We start from the raw sequence: 22998 nt of genomic DNA, 5'->3' as shown, positions 1-22998 counted from the left end.
GGTTTGTCTGGTCACTTATATCTTTATTTCTCGCCCACATAGACAATCCCAGATAAGTAACGCAAATGACAAGAACAGAAAGCAATGTCACTAAGTTTGACTGTAAAGATCGGACAGTAACTTTCGTTAAATCTATTGGATTAGGCAGAACGAATACTCTGGCTGATAGAAATGTGTGTCTTTTTTTGAGAAAGGGCACATTTCGTCTTTGTGCTTTTGTCAAACCCCCACAAATGCAATGTATCACTGTATTGTTTGAAAAATGACCTACTTTACAGTTCCCTTCATTCCAATTATTTTCCATGTCTTCAAAGTCTAAGCAAGCAATATTAAAGATAGATGCGCGCAATAATTTTGTTTTGCGCCAAACAACAAATGTAGTGGTCAGTTCAATTGTAATATTGTGTATGAGCGAGATCTCAGGGAAAGATTCCAATGGAATGCGAATCATTTTGGAATTCCAAGTCTTTATGTTTTCGTCTTCGCTTGTTTTTGCTTGCTCTTCTGAATTAGGAATACGGAAAAATGCAACAGGGTTATTTGTGATATTATCCCCAATGTGAAGTGAAATATCAAAGATGATGCTTTCTGCATAAAAAAACTGCACAAACCACTCTGCCTCCGATGTTTGGTCAACTTCAAAACAAAATATTCCACTTGTTGTTTTATGAACATCTGGTGAAACCCAAATATCAAAAACGGGAGGTATATTCTTTCTTTTCATAATAACATCAACTTGAGTAGGATGTAAATTCATTAACCTTAAAACCCAGTTATCACCGTATCAATATCTCTTCCATTTTTTAACCACGGCAGAGGATCCTCCAGGAATTCATAAAAAGCATATGTCACAATAGCATCAACAGGTACAGTCGATTCATTATCATGTAATTTTAGGAAAAAAGATGGGAACGTATTCTCTGTTTTTCTATGTGAGCCAGAAAGATCCCATTTTTCTTCTCTTTTTAATGTGATCCTAAAATTATTGGTTACCATGGACGTTTCCGATTCTCCAGGAACTTTCCCAAATGATACAGCATCTGTCACAGTCTCCAGTACAGATAAAGTGTTCTTAAGCACGTCCACAGATGGAAGAGGTATTTCAGCTGCAAATCTGTCCATCTTTATTAATGAGGCATTCAGAACATTGGACAGGGATTCTAGTATACCAGAGCTTAACTTCTCACTCTCTACGGAACCAATGATTCCTTTCCTATATTTGGTTAAGGCGACACTAACTTCTCTTAACTTTGTCAATGCAATGTGTTGAGATTTTGTATTCACTTCTTTGGCCTCTTCTGTAAGTTGGCTGATACTTGTGATTATTTGGTTGACAGCCATGATATTTGTGATCATTATACTAGATGACATGTTCAGAAGACTTTCTCTCAATTCACTTCTCTTATCCATCAAAGCTTGTACAAAGGTGTCGGTCTTAAAACTGTTTAAAACAGAGGCTATCATGTATATAAAATGCCCTGTTTTTAAAAAGTCTCCAGTGTCAAGAAAAAATCTCATTGTGGGGTCATGGGCATGGGAAATAAGCTCTTCAATGGATGATTCTTCTGGCTGATCCTCATATGAATTGACCACAGTTACACTTAGGGCTATTTGTGTGTATGAAGAAAGAGCATCGGACACTTGAACATATACGGTCAAAATATAGGAATTATCAGGGGCTCCGATTGGCAGCAACAATGGTGACGTGGAACTGTTATAGCCATCATAAATAATTACACCTAATGAGTTTTGCTGCAATGAACTTATGTAACTTACTTTATCTAAAGCTGTTAGAACTTTATAACGTAACGGTAAATTTTTGTCCGAGAAGCCTTTACAACTAACAATGAATTTAGTCTGCAAAGCGATGCCAATAGACGGCTCAATATTACAGCTGCCAGCTTTTGGAGGGGAATTAACATAAAATGTGTATTTATAAGCCGATGGTGCACCAGTCCAAGTCGTAACTGTTAGATCAAGACTATACCACATATCTGCAATATCTATAAATGCTGAAGCCATGAAGGACATGTAGGCAATAGACCTTCCAGTAGTGGTCTTTGCCTTCCAGTCAAAGCTCAATTCTGTTGAACTCTGACGTATAGACCATTCATACTGGGGCCGGCTTGTTTTACTACAATCAGTGCATTTTCCTGACAAAGAAAATCGTTCAGTTGGAACTAAAATTCTCCGACAATTCTCTATACATTTAACACTGACAGCAGGTGGAGACCCGGGAGCAATGAAAACGGTCTGATCAATATAGGCTGTCCTGTTTGCTTTTCTAACAGACAGTCTAAAATGGTAATGTCTGTTGCCTTGTAAGGTTTCAGGCTCCACAGACTGGCTGACAGCACTCGGGTTCACCCATAATAAGCTTATTTGTTCTGACTGACAGCTTTCTCCTGTACTTAGAGTCATAGTCTGGTAATCAGATGCAGTTTTTGAGCAATACCATGAAAATGTCAGCCCTTCAAATGGATCTAGTGAATCTGGGTCATATGAAGAATGCCCGTCAAGAGTCCACTTTTCACTGAAACCAACAGTCCTATAAGAGCCCCCTGAAATGACAGCTATCAAGTCACTCTCCCTTACCTCCACAACAACAGAATCTGTATTGGCACGTGAGGACTCTTCATCATCATCAGCAGTAGCAATGTCAATGGAGACGTTAAAAACATAAAACCCATAATTTAAAGAAAACTCTGGAATTTCAATATTGTTTTGATTTACTGCTAATACTTGTGGCAATTGTAAATAGTTATCCCAGACTGGTGTGTCAGATTCTGAGGAAACGCTATAGATTCTCCACAAGATATTTACCCCGTGCATGGCAGAGCAATTTACTTGTATGGCTACAAAAATGGAAAGACGTGCTCCTCTTGTTGACACTATAATTGCTGGATGTGCAGGTCTTTCTATGTGGAATTCATCTATCTGACAGAAGACTTTGTAGCAGTATACCGAGGTCTCTAATACTTTCCTGTCATGTCTGCCATACACAGCTTTTAGGACGACAGGCTTCACTCCACTTCTAGTAAAGTTCACCTTGGCTACAAAGCCTGCATAATACCTGGGGTTGAATGGTAGGACAATGCCTGGTATGAATGATGCTGCATTGGAAACCTTATCTGTATAGGTGTATGTTGTATTTCTGAACAGGTAGTTTTTTTTAGACCCATATAGTTCTAGTATAAAGGTCCATTCACACTGTAAAGATGGATGTTGAAATGGTATAAACCAAACTATGTATATGGATGTATACAGTAATGAAGATCCACTACTGAACAGGTGAACCTCCAGACCCGTATCATTTAAAGACTTATACAAAAGGCTTTTTCTGTTTAAATACACGGCTACTGTGAGAGAGAATTTTTCTGTATCTACAAACTTAAGCTGGAACAAATATACAAAACTTTCCTGTTGAAGGAATATAAAGTGGTCGCTGCCATTCATGTCCTCTTTATTCTCAGATGAGAAGTGCAGGCCACTTGTTTGACTAAAGTAGTAGGTGTTGCTTTTTTTAATACTAGGGTTTAGTTTTATAGAGAATGAAGATTTAAGGTTGACGGTCAAGGCAACAGCACCTTTGGTGTACAAAAAATCCCCATTGACTTTTCCTATTTTGCTCCCATTGGTTAAGAAATGTGCAACTGCAAATCCATGTCCACTAGTACTGAAAGGTGATGAACAAAACACGGTGTTAATTGCAGATTTGGTGAAGGCCACATCCCAATTCCCTATTCTATTTTCATCTGTGAGCTGAAAGGCAGACACTTTATTTGTCAATTGCTCAAACATCCAAGAAAGTTTTACCTCAGTGTTAGGGGGAAGTAGGGGAGGGGTGGCCCTCAGTACATACAGCAGAGCCCGTTCAACTTCTATAGACACAACCAGCTCGGGCATCATGTTATTTTGGAGAGTAAGAGAAGCCACATATTTTCCCACTTTGCTATATCTAACATGGACCTTGTAGTTGTAGTAGGTAGAACAGTAGTCACGTAGACCTGCCGGGTAAGCCGAGTCTTCAATCTCTGTGTGGTAATTGCTTGGTATAACAGTCGCTGCCTCACCTTGCCTGCTGGAAAATTCATATTTCCAGGCACTGCTCTTCATCTTGGCACACCAACCAAAATATACAAGTTCATACTGCTGAATGGGGGATGGGGGACTGAAGAAGAACTTGACATCTTGTTTGTACAACGTAATGGTGGTTTTCTTGTGAATACAAGTAGGTAAAGAGCAGGTGGGAGTGATGCAATGTACAGTGACTGTATCATCAACAGTGGTGGAGACTTTTATGGTGCCAGACCAGGCCAATGTATCAAATAGTTTTTCTCTATTTCTGTGCCAGGCACAATTTGGTGGGGGGCCATTCACATCCACTGTAGAAGTTGGGTCAAATGTAAATTCAGTCTCTGATTTCCAAATGCAACTGACCTGTGTCTCGTTGTCCTTCCGTGTGTAGACCCTGTCTGAGGGGTCTGAGCATAGGACCCTTATTGGACTTTCTTTTATCGCCTGGCCCAGAGCAATTGTTACAATAATGCTCCCGATGATAATTGTCATGAACATTATCAATAATAGTTATTGTATAAATGTAGGAAGAAAACAACCACTGCTTCTTCAGCATTCACCATCAGCCAAATATGGCAGGTACCAACGGTTTCTAACTGACTGCAGGATTCAAAATGCAAGCAGCAACCTGATTGGTTGCTATGGACAAGTCTTCCACATTTCCTGTAACAGTTATTTTAACCCTTTCTTTTTTTTTCTTTTTTTTTTAAATCTTTATTATTTTCCGTAAAAAAAACAAACACATATAAGTATAGAATACATAATATATCAGACATTGAATAAGGTTACTCCGAATACAGTACTATACAATTACATAAATACACAACTTTTGCACAACTTGTTTCAGACGATAGATTATAATTAGTAGCAAAATTCATATTGGTAACTTCTAGCAGGAGGATAATACCAGTTATAGCATATCCTGATAGTGCTGGGGGTAACTGCATTGCACAGACCTCTGTCAGACGTCTAATTCAGGTCACCTTGTTCTTACCTCTGATATTATTATTGATTTAACAAAACCCCCTATAAGTGAATACTTCTAATACAACGTCAGAAAACTATGACCAGCTATGTGTCACAATCACAGAAACCTAATAAATATGGAGTCCATCTGTCATCTAGACCGTGAGGAATCCCATTATATAGTTGTGTATTACACTGCCCAACTTATTACCCCCCACCCCTACAACTACACCCCTCCATACTTTCACATAAAAAGACCAAAAAAAATCATGTATAAAAATCTCCACTACCCTACCGTCCTGCACCCCCAGTCACTATATTATACTCCTCCTGGGGCATATTCCGAGATGCCCATCTATCCCAACATCTTTTACAGCCTCTCTCTGAGGATGGAGAAATCTGAATATCTGACCCTCATCTCAATTACCGGAGCCTCTTTCCTTATTCAGTTTTTCACAATTCACTTCCTAGCATAGAATTAGGGACATTCACACGAGCATGTCTGATTTCTGTGCACAAAAATCAGACCGTATTTCCTGCATTTCATGTTCGTGTGCCCTCAGTGTGCTTTGCGTGTGCCATCCGTTTTCACCTCCGTGATTATCCTCTGCAAGCACTCCCTTTTCTATTTTTTTTTATTTCTCTGCATTTCTTAGCAACTGATGCATGAAACACGCACAGCACACGGATATCATCCGTGTGCTGTCCGTGTTGTTAACGCACCAATAGACCTCAATATTTGACAACGTCTGCAGAAACGGACCAATAAAGGATATGCACTGAGTTTCACGCAACGGACACCCGTTGCGTGAAAATTCACGCATGTCTGAATAGCTCCATTGAAATGCATTTGTTCGTGTGCGGTCAATTATTTAAACGGACAGCACACGGACGAGGATCAAACTCTTCTGAATGAGCTAAAAGTCACCACTCTGTTTTTAATCCGTCTTCCAATTAGTCCTATAGGTAGAACCTATAAAAATAGGTAGAAATTGTTTATACTGCAATAAGGGGCCTTTTTCTATAATATATGTAAATTGTCCGATTCCTCCTCCCCACATCTCAGGCACCCTGAGTCCCTTAGTGCAGTGGTCCCCAACCACCGGGCCGCGGACCAATACCAGGTCGTGGATAATTTGATACCGGTCCGCGGTATCCGCCACGGTGGCTGCAGGGAATACCGCGTGAAAAGCCGCACCAAACTGTGGTGCAGTTTTTCGCCTGGAATGTCCATTGCGGAAAACTGCAGCATTTAGCCGGCCTGCTAGCTGGCCAGCCCCCTGGGATGACATTTCATTCCAGGAGACAGCTGCAGCCTGTGATTGGCGTCTGACGTCATCCAGGCCGGCCTCCTGGGATAACGTTTCATCCCATGTGACCACTGCTACAGCCTGTGATTGGCTGCAGCGGTCACATGGGATGAAACGTCTTCCCAGCATGCCCGCCTGGAGGAAGAAACACAGACTTCTGGGTAAGTATAAGATTGTTTTTTTCTGAGTTGTGTTTTTTTGTGGTGGAATCGATGCGATTTCGCCCTAATGAACGCAACAACTACTATTTGTTGTGGGTTTCACCTCCCCGTTGAATTCCCCATTGAACCCGCAACAAATAAGCAGTAAATAGAATTGACTTGCTGCGGAATAAAACTGCACCGCATGAAAATTTCTGAGCGTTTGTCAGCTCAGTATTTACGCAGCATGTGGATGAGATTTGTTCCATCTCATCCACTTTGCTGCTACTGTATTATGCTTCTGATATTTCGCAAAACAAATGACGCTGCGGAAAATCCGCAGTAATTACGCGACGTGTGATCTCACCCTAAAAACGTTTCCCACTTTACTTTATTTCCATCTAATTGCAGTCTGCAGGGTGTTTTGTGATGCGTGTGATCCAACCAACACCCCCCGCCCCCCCGCGTGCGCCGATCCGTGGAAAAATTGTCTTGCATGAAAGTGGTCCTTGGTGCAACAAAGGTTGGGGACCGCTGCCTTGTTGGGCACATTTAGGTCAATTTTCCAGGGGAATAATAAAACCTATGTATGGTATAGAATGGAGAGAGTCTTTGTGCTGAATTTAAAGCCATATGTTTAATCCCTGATATAATCTCTTGTCAGCTTCTATCTTCCAATTCTCCTACTACTCCTGCCTACCTTTTTTTTTTTTTATTAAATGGGGGAACTTTATCAATTTCTGACTAAGTAATTTTTTATAACATTTTGCTATCAATCCTTTCTCGTTGATCGGCGCTCGTTTACACGACCCAGGATGGGCCGTGTAAAACCACCTTAAGTGCGTGGGTCAGCTGCAGATTAAAGAATGATGCTCGATCAGTAAGATTATATTTTTCAATATAATTTTACGTCGATTTTTACGTTGTTTTGACAGAATCAATAGCGCAGTCGACTGCGCTATTGATTCCATCAAAAAAACGGAACCCGTTCACAACGGTGACAAACGGAAACCATTAGCAAAGTTTCCTTCACTATTGAGATCAATGGTGATGCAAACGAAACCTAAGGTTTACATTTGCCTTTCCGTTGGGGGGTTAAACCCACGGAAACCTTCAACGTAAGGGCAGCGCTCATGTGAACAGGTTCTTATTTATTTATTTATTTATTTAGTTGTATTTAAAAGTTTTAAATGTTGATGGATAATAAAATTGGCTGCTGTGGCCTTTGAAAACCAAAAGTAGTTGTATTTATATGGTTGTATTCGAAAGGGGTGATAAGGGTTTATCCAAGGATATAGAAAATCCTAAATAATTGTAAGCGGGGGGGATTTAATGGTTAGCGGAAGGTTGAGTAGTCTACAATCCCTTCAGTCAGGGGTTTTGTTCTTTTTGGAGGACAAGTTGTAGTTTCTACACGTACCATTTTGGGGGAGGCATACACTAGTATGGTACTGAAATGTCCTAAATCCGAGTCATTTCTGTTGTGGATGTGCCATAGGTGTGCAGCAGATCTTCATGAGGATTAGCCACATGTCATTCAATAGGACTAACCTTCAGATTTTCTGTGTGGATATAATGCTCCTCCCAATGTCCTTTTCAGTGAGATGCGAGGCACAAACATATATATATATATATATATATATATATATATATATATATATATCCCCACAAATGATCTTCCTGTGCTCTCTAAAAGGGGTAGTCCTAGCACCCACAATTTGAACCCTTTATAGATATTATGACACTGGTGCTCGTTAGTGACTGACCATAGGTGTTTTTATGGAAGCCACTAAGAGGCTTTATTCTGATGCAGTTGACTATTTACAGCGCTGCATCACAATACATTTTAGCGGGGGGAGCAGTTAAATCTCCCTGCTCTCAGCTACCGGAGGGTGTGACCGCAGGGTGCCAATGGTTTCTATGGCAGCCGCGGGTCTAACAATGGCCCCCAGGTCTGCCTCTAGTTAATGTCAGTTTTACACTGACAGGCGTAATACAGAAGTATTGCAGTGCATTATAAAAGCAATCAGATGATCACATAGTGAAGACCCCTAAATAACACAATAACATTATTCAGCGGGTTGTTACGATTGCAACGATACCAAATTTGTATAGATTTTGTATGTTTTACTACTTTTACACAGTAAAAACGCTTTTTTTTCAAAATTATTTGTTTTTGTGTCTCCATATTTGAAGAGCCGTAACGTTTTTATTTTGTCGCCGATGCAGTTGTATGAGGGGTTTTGTTTTGCGGGAAGACTTGTAGTTTTTATTGGTACCATTTTGGAGTATATGCGACTTTTTATCACTTTTTAATCATATTTTTTTAAAGTCAGGATTCACAGAAAACAGCAATTTTTCCGTCGTTTTTTATTTAATTTTTTTACGGCGTTCACCGTGTGGGTTAAGTAATATAATAGCTTATAGTCAGGGTCGTTACAGACGTTACAGACGCGGCGATACCAAATTTGTGTAACTTTTTTACTTTACGTTTTCTAATACTAAAGCAGTTTGTAAGGGGAAAAAGTGGGTTTTTCATATTTTTTTTTTCACATTTTTTTTATTAACTTTATTAAACTTTATTTTTTCACTTTTTTAATAGTCCCACTAGGGGACTTTAATATGCGATTCTCCGATCGCTATTGTAATACACTGCAATACTTTTGTATTGCAGTGTATTACTGCCTGTCCATTTAACACGGACAGGCATCTGCTAGGTCATGCCTCCGGCATGATCTAGTAGGCGTTCGGTACAGGCAGACCTAGGGGCTTTTATTAGGCCCCCGGCTGCCATTGGAGACACAGACAGTCGGCGATCTTATCGCCGGGTGTCGGTGGGAGAGAGAGGGAGCTCCCTCCCTCCAAAACCACTCAGATGCGGTGCTCGCTATTGAGCACCGCATCTGAAGGGTTAAACGCACTGGCGTAGCTATAGGGGTCGCAGCGGTCGCAATTGCGACCGGGCCCCGAAGCCAGGGGGGCCCACGGCCCCCCGCACCACATCAATAAAAAGTTACTATAGTAACTCGGGCCGCGGGCCCCTGTTACTATAGTAACATACTTTACTTACCTTCCTGGTTCCGGATGGCAGCGGAGGTCCTGACGTCAGGCGCTGTGCGCAGCGCATGACGTCACAGCGCTATGCGCCGCGCACAGCATCGAGACGACAGAACTCCCGCCGCTGCCGAAGAGGAAGGTAAGGTTAGCCCTGACTGGCGGGGACCGACTCCCGGGACCCGCCAATCAGCTGTTTTGAAGGGGCCGCAGCACTCGTACGAGAGCTGCTCCCCTTCATTCCTGTCACTTCATTCCGGTCACACTGTGAATCCGTGTCGGCGATTCACAGTGTGAGCGAGTAGTGAAATGAAGGGGAAGCAGCTCTCTGATTTGCGGGTCCCGGGCGACACATCAGCTATTGATGGCCTATCCTGTGGATAGGCCATTAATGTTTAGGGACTGTACAACCCCTAAGCCTATGATGTAGCAGGCTTAGAGGGCCCATGAGACAGGATCACAGATTGTGTGATCCTGTCTGCTGGGCCCTGTATCTTTGCCAATCAAATGGTAGGCTTAGATACATGGCCCATGTGTGATCCTGTCTGCTGGGCCCTGTATCTAAGCCAATCACATGGTAGGCTTAGATACATGGCCCATGTGTGATCCTGTCTGGTGGGCCCTGTATATAAGCCTACCACACTGTAGGCTTAGATACATGGCCCATGCGTGATCCTGTCTGCTGGGCCCTGTATCTAAGCCAATCACATGGTAGGCTTAGATACATGGCCCATGTGTGATCCTGTCTGATGGGCCCTGTATATAAGCCTACCACACTGTAGGTTTAGATACAGGGCCCCAGCACACAGTAATCTTATACTGTATAAGATTACTGTCTGCTGGACCCTGTATCTAAGCCTACATTGTGGTAGGCTTAGATACAGGGTCCCACAGACAGTATCACACATGGGCCCTGTATCTAAGCCTAACACGTGTTACTAATCATTTTTTTTGTGTTTTCTTACAGGTTCGGTCGTTGGACTACGTCGGATTCCAGGATTACTTCGATGACGGCTTTTTTTTTTATTATCAATAAAATGGTTAGTGAGGGCTGTGTGGGTTTTTTTTTATTTCAATAAAATATTTTTTCTATGTCTTTGTGTTTTTTTTTAAACTATATTTCTACCGCCTTAGTAATGGCCGCCGGCTGATTGACGACGTCCATTGCTAAGGCGGGGCTTAGTGTTAGCCGGTGCAGCGGCTAACACTAACCCCCTTTATTACCCCGGTACCCACCGCAACCAGGGGTGCTGGGAAGAGCCGGGTACGATCCAGTACCTGACCATCTGTAGTGATGGTCGGCCACTGGGGTGGCCGCAGGCTGGTATTATCAGGAGGGGAAAGGCCAAAAACAGTGGCCCTTCCTACCCTGGTGATGATAGGCTGCTGCTTTATTGTATCTGGCTGGTTATGAAAAATGGGGGGGACCCCACGTCATTTAAAAAAAATTAAAAAAAAATTGGAAAGAACGATGTGGGGTCCCCCGACGATTTTCATAACCAGCCAGATACAACACAGCAGGCAGCATTACAAGGGTGGGAAGGGCCACTGTTTTTGGCCTTCCCCAGCCTAATGCTACCAGCCTGCGGCCACCCTGGTGCCTGCCCGTCACTACAGATGGTCGGGTACTGGTTCGTACCCGGCTCTTCCCAGTACTCCTGGTGGCGGTGGTTACCGGGGTAATAATGGGGGTTAGTGTTGGCCTCTGCACCTGCCAACATTAAGCCTCGCCTTAGTAATGGGGGTTGTCAATCAGCCAGCGGCCATTACTAAGGCGGTGATAATAAAGTTTAAAAAGATACAAGCACATAGAAAAAATATTTTATTGAAATAAAAAAACATAACCCTCATTAACCATTTTATTGAGAATAAAAAAAACCGCTGTCATTGAAGTCCTCGAATCCGACGTAGTCCAACAACCGAACCTGTAAAAAAACACAAACACAAAAAAATAATCAGTAACACATAAAGAAGCAAAATTATTATTCTTACCTATCCTGGGTCCAGCGCTGGAGACGCAATGTCTAATCCAATCATGTGTGATACTGTCTGCTGAGCTGTGTATCTAATCCAATCATATGTGATACTGTCTGCTGAGCTGTGTATCTAATGCAATCATGTGTGATACTGTCTGCTGGGCCCTGTATCTAATCCCGTCATGTGTGATACTGTCTGCTGGGCCCTGTATCTAATCGTATCTTGTGTGATACTGTCTGCTGAGCTGTGTATCTAATCCTATCATGTGTGGTACTGTCTGCTGACCCACTGTATCTAATCCCATCATGTGTGGTACTGTCTGCTGAGCCACTGTATCTAATCCTATCATGTGTGGTACTGTCTGCTGAGCCACTGTATCTAATCCTATCATGTGTGGTACTGTCTGCTGAGCCACTGTATCTAATCCTATCATGTGTGATACTGTCTGCTGGGCCACTGTATCTAATCCTATCATGTGTGATACTGTCTGCTGAGCCACTGTATCTAATCCTATCATGTGTGATACTGTCTGCTGAGCCACTTTATCTAATCCTATCATGTGTGATACTGTCTGCTGGGCCACTCTATCTAATCCTATCATGTGAGATACTGTCTGCTGAGCCACTGTATCTAATCCTATCCATAGTTGATAGGGTCGTAGTGCTATAGATATGCTATGCTGTCTCCTATACACACATTTTTTTTTGGGCGGACACATATGTATTGGGGCTATTTCCCCTGACATTTTAAGCCCTGAGGGTATGTTCACACGGCAGCGTCCGTTACGGCTGAATTTACGGTGCTGTTTTCAGGAGAAAACAGCACCGTAATTTCAGCCGTAATGGCATGTGCAGGCGTCTTTCGCTGCGTCCATTACGGACGTAATTGGAGCTGTTTTTCTATGGAGTCCATGGAAAACGGCTCAATTTACGTCTGAAGAAGTGACAGGCAATTCTTTGACGCGGGCGTCTTTTTTACGCGCCGCCTTTTGACAGCGGCGCGTAAAAAAAATGACCGTCGGCACAGAACATTGTAAGACCCATTCACATGAATGGGCAGATGTTTGCCAACGCTTTTGAGACGCATTTTCGGACGTAATTCAATGCTAAAACGCCCGAATAACGTCCGTAAATAGGGTGTGTGAACCCAGCCATAGTGACGCCCCCGGCTGCTAGTGCTGCATTGTTGGGTCACTTAGGAGACCCAGCGATGCAGCTGAAAGCTGCGGACCGTCGGCCATGAGAAGTTTGCGGGGGGGGCCCAGTAAGAATTCTTGCATCGGGCCCCATGAGCCTTTAGCTACGCCCCTGGTTAAACGGGTGAGATCGATACTAATGTCGATCTCACCCGGTCGAGCAGGGATGTTCCCAGCCCTCAGCTACGTCTGGCAGCTGAGAGCAGGGAGATTTGACAGCTCCCTGCTCTGTTTACTTTATTCTGATGCAGTGCCGTAAAAAGGCATATGCATCAGAATAAAGCCCGTTAGTGGCCGCCGTGAAAAGGCGTATTGGCGGTCACTAACGGGTTAATAAAGTTTGTAATAAATAAATGAAATTCCCAAGTAAATAAACATGAAAAACCCACTTTTTCCCCTTACAATTTGTTTTATTATGAAAAACCTGTAAAAAAGTTACACATTTGGTATTGCTGCGTCCGTAACAACCTCAACTATAAAGCTATTGCGCAATTTAACCCGCTCGGCAAAAGGCGTAAACAATTTTTTTTAAAAAGTGCAAGAGTTGCTGTTTTCTGGGCATTCTGCCTTCAAAAAAAGGTGATAAAAAGTGATCAAAAAGTCGCATGTACACCAAAATGGTACCATTAAAAACTGCAAGTCTTCCTGCAAAAACAAAGCCCTGATACAGCTGCATCGGCGGAAAAATTAAAAAATGATGGCTCTTCAAATTTGGAGACACAAAAACAAATAATTTTGAGGAAAAAATGGTTTTTTACTTTATAAGACCTGATTCACACGAACGTGGGACGGCCGTTGAAATAGCAGCCGTCCCACGTACCTATGTTTTTCAATGTGGCCGATCACACAGCCGTTGTTTGAACGGACCGTGTGAAGGGTCCGTGGGAAAATAGGGCATGTCCTATCTTTTCACGCATCACGTATCCCTCCATAGACTCTCAACTATGGTGGATGCGTCACATCGCGTCCCGCAGCGCTGAGCACAGATGCACCTCGGAATGTAAATTTAGGATGCAAAAAAGTGGCAAAATTGCTGGGGTTATTGCTTTTCCCCAAAAAAAAGTAGAAGAAAAAATTAAAACATTATGCTTCTCACAACTTGGCGACACAAAAAAATACATTCTTTTTACAAAAGTAATTTTATTGTGCAAAAAGTTGGATAATATAAAAAAGTGCTATAAATAGGTATCGCCAGAATCGTACTGACCCTCAGAATAAAGTTAACATGTAATTTATAACGCATGGTGAACGCTATATAAAGAAAACGAAATAAAACATGCCAGAATTGTCGTTTTTTGGTCATCTTGCTTCCCAAAAAATAGGATAAAAAGTGATCAAAAAGTCGCATGTACCCCAAAATGGTACCAATAAAAACGATAGCTCGTCCCGCAAATAGCCATAGCTATACCACTACGTCTATAAAAAATAAAATTAGTGAAGGCTTCCATAAGTCAGGAAATAAAATATATGCAGATGTGCAGGCCCGAGGGGAACATTTCTTCTGTTTCAAGAGGTGAATTATAAAGGTCCTAAAATTAGGGAACCAGGAATGGGAGGGCCCAAACATATCTGCTGGAAGTGAAAGTGTCCGCATTTCACCAAGACAACACTTCCCAACAAAATTCCCCAAACTGCAAAGGTGCGGAGTGTGGACCAAAAGGGGGATAAGGCAGGACATTTATCAGTTACACACCGGCCTGTGTAGAAAGGATTGTGTCACAGCGTAACACACATCTATGGATTATTTTACTGTTTTTTTTTACCCAATCATTATACCACCTGACTATGCCCCTGATGTACTCTGCACAGCTTACATGTGCCCCCACATTATGTATATACATGTAGGGGAAAAAAAGGGATATAATCTATTTCAACAATAGGTAGTTTAGCTGGGGGATGACTGGGGGAGGCAGCAATGCCTGGGTTAGGAGCTTTCTAGGATGTTTCTTGGGGAGCTATTAAAGGATGGGGGTGGGTAGGCAGGATAAGCGGAAAGACTAGTTTGTGTTTTTGTTTTATTTATTTATTTATTTATTTTTTTCTCTTTCTTTTTTATACATTTTTTGAAAATATTATCCTGGAATGTTAGAGGTCTAGGACATAGGCCAACAACAGAGACCTTTTCCATGACATTAATACACATATACACGTTATCATTATTGAAGCCGCAAAAATTATTTTTCTAAGGCTCCATTATGCATATTTATCATAGTATCCACATTATGAGATGGATTTTTTCGTTTTAATCTACAAAAAAATGCAGCCTCTGTTTCCATAACTTGCAGAGATCCCAATTACTAATATCTATAAGCATACTGCTGTCCTGTTTTATATTTACGATAATCGCTGAAGTGCGCAGGCGCTGACATGTGCATTGGTATATATAATTATAGGGGAGAAAACCTCACCAAACATGGCCGCCGACGACCTCATATCACCAGTGCGCATGCATGGACATGCACAATGGGTTTCTGCCGGAAAGAGCGTTTATTTTAATGAAGATGTATTCCTCATTTGTGAAACGACAGACCTGCGCAGTTTGAAACTCAGGACGCCGGAAATAATACCACATAACAGCACACTGGAACATGGATCCACTGTATTACATGGCAATGTGGTTTTTAACAAATTGCACACATATGCACCTGTTTAATATTGTTTGTAACAATTAGCACTTTTGCACTTTATTCATACATCTGAGGAATTATTGCACTTGATCTGCTTAGAGAATGATCATTGTTGACACAATATGTATTTTTATATTCATTGATATGTACGGCATTTTTGCTGTTCTTTATTGTTTTGTATCAATCACCTGTTAATTGGGACTATTTGTTTAGCCTCCATATATACCACTGTTTTGTACACTGTTAACATGCTTGAGAAAGGCTCCTTGTATTGAGCCGAAACGTTGCACGAGGGCTATTAAAAGCGACTTTTTTCACCTTGATGTGGAGTGCTGCCTATCTTTGGACACATATTGGTTTACAATCTAGTTAAAAAGGGCGTGGCAGGATGCCGATTGAAGAGGACGTGTGAGGCCGGAGCTCCGCGCTACTTTCTCCATTAGCGGCTCAAACAGCAGCAAAAATTAACCTGGACACACGCTCCTTGTGCCTGCTTACCTCCCTTCAACCTGGGGCGTTCTGCAATAATGACGAGGAGTAAGAGGAAAGGTCAGGGTCCGCCGAAACTAACGGCTTTTTCCCCGCCAGTCTCCCAAGATGGCGCCGGAATACGCCGGAGACCTGCACAGCTACTAGCAGCTACGGAGGTGAGCACATTCCCTACTAGCAGCCTTACTATATCTCTGGCTCTGATAAACCTGCAGACGAGCAGACCACCCAGCCTCTCTCCGGAGAAACTACCCTTTCCTCCGTCCCTCTCCCCTGAGGGGAATTTTGTAGCTGCAGCGCTGCCTCCATCTGATCTCCCGGTCTGCACAATGACATTCAGTCAGCAATCTCCATTATGCATGCTAATATTACAGGAGGTGGGGGAGAGAACAGCTCATTTAGAAGAAAGTATGGAGGAATTTGTTAATGCTCACACTTATCTGGTTGGCACCCACAATGATATGGAGGATGATATTCCCATTATAAAGCTCAAGTTAGCTGACCTGCAAGATCGCTCCAGGAGAAACAATATCAGGTTCAGGAACATTCCTGAATCTGTCTCAGACACAAAACTACAGGATTCCTGACCGATTTATTTGTAGCTCTCATTCCTACAGCTAAAGAAAGAGATCTCCTTATTGACGGAGCCCACAGGGTTCCTAAACCAAAGAACCTTTCCTCCAGTGTGTCAAGGGACGTTCGTGCTCGTCTCCACTTCTACCACTTTAAGGAGGCGATAATGAAGGGGGCAATCCATAAAAATTATCTTCCAGAACGCTTCCAACAAATCTCCTTATTTGCAGACCTCTCCCCTGCCACCCTCTCCAGAAGACAATTTGCAGCATTCACTAAAATTTTGAGAGAACACAGAATTTCTTACAAATGGAGATACCCCGTGAAACTGATCATCATGCACAATGGCACTACTCATGTTGTCCTCGATCCAAAAGGTGCAGCCATTCTGACAAATTGGTCTCTCTACTAGCCACAAGATGGCGACAGATCCCCTCCCAAGAAAAAACTCCTCCAACCCTTGCTCAGGAATGGATAAAATCAAAGGATGGCAAACACTCTCATGAGGCTACCTGAATTCAGGACTTACGGCCTCTCAGGTGCCACCTATTCCTATGGATAAGTTTCTCTCCGTTCCTTTAACCCCTTCCCGCTGCATAACTTTTTCAGATTTTCTATTTCATTTTTTCCTCCCCACCTTCCAAAAGCCATAACTTTTGTATTTTTCCGTCGATATAGTCCTATGAGGGCTTGATTTTTGCGGGACGAGTTGTTGTTTTTCTTAGCACCATTTATTGTGCCATATAATGTGCTAGGAAAAGGGAAAAAAAATATTTGTCGGGTAGAAAATGAAAAAAACAGAGATTCCTCCATAGTTGCAGGTCGTTGTTACGGAATTTACTGTACAATTAATAGAACATGTTAACTTTATTCTGCGGGTTAATACGATTACGGCGATACCAAATATATATAGTTTTTTTCTATATTTTACTACTTTTACAAGTAAAACCTAAGTCTAAAAATACAATTTATTTTGTCTCGCCAAATTCCAAGAGCCATAACTTTTTTAATTTTTCCGTCGATTAAGTGATATGAGGGCTTATTTTTTGCGGGATAAACTGTAGTTTTTAATGATACCATTTTGGGGCACATGCAACGTTTTGATGACTTTTTATTGAATTTTTTTATGGGAGATGAGGTGACCAAAAAATAGAGATTCTGGCGTTTACAATTTTTTGTTTTACGGCGTTCACCGTGCGGGTTAAATAATGATATATTATAATAGTTCAGACTTTTACGCGGCAATACTAATTATGTTTATTTATTTTTTTACTCTGCTCTAGGGGGAAAATGGGAAAAGGGTTTTTTTTTTTTTACTTTTAATTTGAATTTTATTTTTTTTGACATAACAAAAACCCTATTTTACAAATTTTTACTTTTTTTATTAGTCCCCCTATGGGACTTCAATCAGCAATCGTTAGATCGCTTGCACGATATACTGCAATACTAATGTATTGCAGTATATCGTGATTCTGACAGGCTTCTATTAAGCTCTGCCGGAGGCAGGGTTTAATAGGAGTCCAAAGATGGCGGACCTGGGGGCCTTCATTAGGCCCCCATTCAGCCATAGCAACTATCGCCACCCCACAATTGCGTTGCGGAGGGGCGTGATGAGCTGTTAAAGGGGATCGCCCCCCTCTTTCTAACTATTTAAATGCTGCGGTCGCCATTTAACGAGTTAAACGAGTGGGTTCACGCTCGAGCGCGACCCCGCTCGTTACTCTGAAGTGTCAGCTGTAACATACAGGCGACATCAGCATCGTATGGAGCGCTCTATACTTCCCCTACCCGACTTTGGCGTATGGATACGTCAAATGTCGGGAAGGGGTTAAATCTTACAGCTGACATTTCTTATATACATAAAATAAGTGAACTACCTTTGCTTCATTCCTCTGATTGAAGGTGCCGGAGCTCCTTCTGCCTCTAATTGGTAATCTTTGCTCTTCTTACTATGTGGAACCACCCTCCATTTTGGGTTGCCTTACCTGTGGTTTCCCAAGGGTTCATTTTGAACCTGGACAGTAATTTTCTGCTATATTGTATAGTGCTTTGTTTATTTTATTATGTTTTGTATTACTGTTTTACATGTTTTTTAATTTTTTAAAAATTTTCATTTAATGTCATAAAATGGTCAAAATTCATTAATCAGGCTGCTCTGCGCTCTCACTCTTCCTTTCTATATCTAAGGGTTAACTCAACTACTCTATATATGTATAAATGGTGTTTAAAACATCCTCCCTGAACGTTAGGGGACTTAAAGAGGCTCTGTCACCACATTATAAGTTCCCTATCTTCTACATAGTCTGATCGGCGCTGTAATGTAGATTACAGCAGTGTTTTTTATTTAGAAAAACTATCATTTGTGACAGAGTTATGACATATTTTACTTTTATGCTAATGACTTTCTTAATGCCCAACTGGGCGTGTTTTACTTTTTGACCAAATGGGCGTTGTGGAGAGAAGTGTATGATGCTGACCAATCAGCGTCATACACTTCTCTCCATTCATTTACACAGCAAATAGTGATCTTACTAGATCACTTTTTTCAGCCACATACACACACATTAACGTTACTGAAGTGTCCTGACAGTGAATAGACATCACCTCCAGCCAGGACGCGATGTCTATTCACAATCCTGACACTTCGCTAACGTTTGTGTGTGATTTACAGCACAGCAAGCGTAATCCCGCTGTAGATTACATTTTACAGTGTAGTCCAACGAGACCACACTTGCTGTGCTGTAAATCACACACAAACGTTACCGAAGTGTTAGGGTTCTGAATAGACATCACGTGCTGGCTGGTAGTGATGTCTATTTACTGTCAGGACACTTCAGTAACGTTAGTGTGTGTGTATGTGGCTGCACATAGTGATCTAGTAAGATCACTATGTGCAGAGTAAATGAATGGAGAGAAGTGTATGACGCTGATTGGTCAGCGTCATACACTTCTCTCCACAATGCCCACTTGGTCAAAAAGTAAAACACGCCCAGTTGGGCATTAAGAAAGTCATTAGTAGAGATGAGCGAACTTATGAAAAGTTCGCCGAATTTCACGAAAAAGTTCGATTCGGACCGAACTAGTTCGCACCGAACCTGTAATTTCCGTGCGCGAGCATGGTACTGTCCAGGGTGCTGATAGAGTTAATGGGCTGCACTAACTCTTTCAGCAACCTTGACAGTACATGCTCGGCGCGCGGAAAATACAATTTTAATGTAATAAAAAAAATTAAAAAATAATACGTTCATACTTACTTTCCTCCTGTCCGGCCTCCAGCGATGACGTTTCATCCATGTCACCGCTGCAGCCTGTCGGCTGTAGTGGCGGTCACGTACGTCAGGATGACGTCAGAAGGCCGGCCTCCAGGGATGACGCTTCATCCCACGTGACCGCCTCTGCAGCCAACCACAGGCTGCAGCGCCCTCTGCAGCCAATCACAGGCTGCATTGGCCTCTGCAGCCAATCACACTCTCCTCTCCTTAAAAATACTTGCCAACTTCCTTCTACTTGGCGCCGCTCGCATTCATAGTAACAATGCGTTGTGGCGCAGATGACGTAATCATATCAGGCACACGTGATTACGTCATCTGCGCCCACCGCTCTGTTATTGTGAATGGGAGCAGTAAGAAGAAAAGTGACGGGACCGTTCAAATCTTCGTGAGAACGTCTTAGGTGAGTTTATTTATGTATGTATGTTTGTATGTATGTATGTATTTTGTCATGTATGTATGTTGTCATGTATGTATGTTGTCATGTATGTATGTGTATATGTGCATGCATGTTTGCATGTATGTATGTTTGCATGTATGTATGTATGTTTGCATGTATGTATGTTGTCATGTATGTATGTGTGTATGTATGTATGTTGTCATGTATGTATGTAGGTATGTATATATGTGCATGTTTGTATGTATATTTGCATGTATATATATGTATGTATGTTTGCATGTATGTGTGTATGTATGTATGTTGGCATGTATGTATGTTGGCATGTACGTATGTATATATGTGCATTTATGTATGTTTGCATGTATTTGTTTTTGAATGTATGTTTGTATGTATGTTTGTATGTATGTGCATGTATGTATGTGTATGTGTATGTATGTGCATGTATGTAATTATGTTTGCATGTATGTATGTTTACATGTATGTATGTTGGCATGTATGTATGTATGTATGTATGTATGTATGTTGGCATGTATGTATGTATATATGTGTTTGCATGTATGTATGCATGTATGTTGGCATGTATGTATGTTTGCATGTATGTATGTTGGAATGTATGTATGTTGGCATGTATGTATGTTGGCATGTACGTATGTATATATGTGCATGTATGTATGTTTGCATGTTTTTATTTTTGCACGTATGTTTGCATGTATGTTTATATATATGTGCATGTATGTAATTATGTTTGCATGTATTTATGCTTGCATGTATATTTGTGCATGCTTGTATATATATATATATATATATATATATATGTATGTATGTATGTATCTATCTTTGCATGTTTGTTTGTATGTATGTATGTTTTCATGTGTGTGTGTATGCATGTATGATAGTTTGCATGTATATATGTATATATGTGTGTATGTTTGCATGTATGTATATTTGCATGTATATATGTGCATGCTTGTATATATGCATGTATGTATGTTTGTATATATGTATGTATGTATGTTTGCATGTATGTTTGTTTGTATATATGTCTGTATGGCCATGTATGATACTGTCTGTTGGCGCCCTGTATCTAAGTCAACTTCGCGGCAGGCTTCTATACATGGTATAACAGTCAGTATCACACATTAAACTGAATCTAAGCCTACGACATGTTTTATTTCATTTTTTATTTTTTTTCCAGGTTTTGTGTTTGGACTACGTCGGTTTCGAGGACTACTTAGATGACGTTTTTTTTTTCTACAATAAAATGGTTAATGAGGGTTGTGTTGGGGGTGCTTTATTTCAATAAAATATTTTATCTATATCTTTGTCTTTTCTTTTCAAATTTTATTACTACCACTTTAGTAATGGCCGCTGTCTGAGTGACAACATCCATTACTAAGGTGAGGCTTAGTGTTAGCCGGTGCAGAGGCTAACACTAACCACCATTATTACCCCGGTACCCACCACCACCAGGGGTGCCGGGAAGAGCCAGGTACGATCCAGTACCCGACCATCTGTTGTGATGGTCGGGCACTGGGGCGGCCGCAGGCTGGTATTATGAGGCTGGGAAGGGCCAAAAACTGTGGACCTTCCCACCCTTGTAATGCTAGGCTGCTGCTGCTGCTGTGTTGTATCTGGCTGGTTATAAAAGTGGGGGGGACCCCACATCATTTTTTTAAATTATTTATTTATTAATTTTTTATTTTTTAAAAAAAAGACATGGGGTTCCACCCAATTTATCATAACCAGCCACATACAACACAGTGTTATTAGCCTTGGAATGGACAAAACCAGTGGCCCTTCCCACCCATGTAATGCCAGACTGCTGTGGCCTTGTATATGGCTGGTTATTAAAAATGTGGGGGACCCGTCTATTGTTCAATTTGTTAAATTTAAAAAAAAAAACGACGTGGGGGTCCCCCCAATTTTTATAACCAGCCCGATATAACCCAGCAGCAGCAGCCTAGCATTACAAGGGTGGGAAGGTCCACTGTTTTTGGCCCTTCCCAGCCTCATAATACCAGCCTATGGCCGCCCCAGTACCCGACCATCACAACAGATGGTCGGGTACTGGATCGTACCAAGCTCTTCCCGGCACCCCTGGTGGTGGTGGGTACCGGGGTAATAATGGGTGGTTAGTGCTAGCCTCTGCACCGGCTAACACTAAGTACCGCCTTAATAATGGACGCTGTCAATCAGCCAACTGCCATTATCTAGGCACTAATAAAGTTTTAAAAAAAACACAAAGACAATTCTTTTTTATTGAAATAAGAAATCCCCAACAAAACCCTCGTTAACCATTTTATTAAAATTTAAAAAAACGTAGATCTACGCAGTAGTCCAACGAATCGAAGATGTAGTCCAATCGGTACATCAAAATCTGCAACAACATAAAAAAACAGTTATCAATGTGAACAATACCAATACGTCTACTCACCTACACACATATATACACGCACACACAAACAAACAAACAACCATACACAAACATACACATATATACACAAACACAACAAGATATACACACACACACACATAAACAGACAAACACACACACACACATATACACGAACTCACACATATACAAACAAAAACACACATATCCAAACACACATATACACGAACACACACATATACACAAACACACACACACACACACACACACACATATACACAAACACATATACACAGTTATACACAAACACAACAAGATATACACAAACACACACACACATAAAGAGACAAACACACACATATATACACACGCATATACACGAACTAACACATATACACAAACACATATACAAACAAAAACACACATACCCAAACACACACATACACAAACACACACATATACAGAAACACACACATATACACACAAACACACACACACACACACACACACAAACATATACACAAACACA

The sequence above is a fragment of the Rhinoderma darwinii genome, assembly GCF_050947455.1.
Source record: "Rhinoderma darwinii isolate aRhiDar2 chromosome 5 unlocalized genomic scaffold, aRhiDar2.hap1 SUPER_5_unloc_51, whole genome shotgun sequence".
NCBI lineage: Eukaryota > Metazoa > Chordata > Amphibia > Anura > Rhinodermatidae > Rhinoderma > Rhinoderma darwinii.
The sequence above is the reverse complement of the archived record's forward strand: the minus strand, read 5'-3'. Positions refer to the sequence as shown.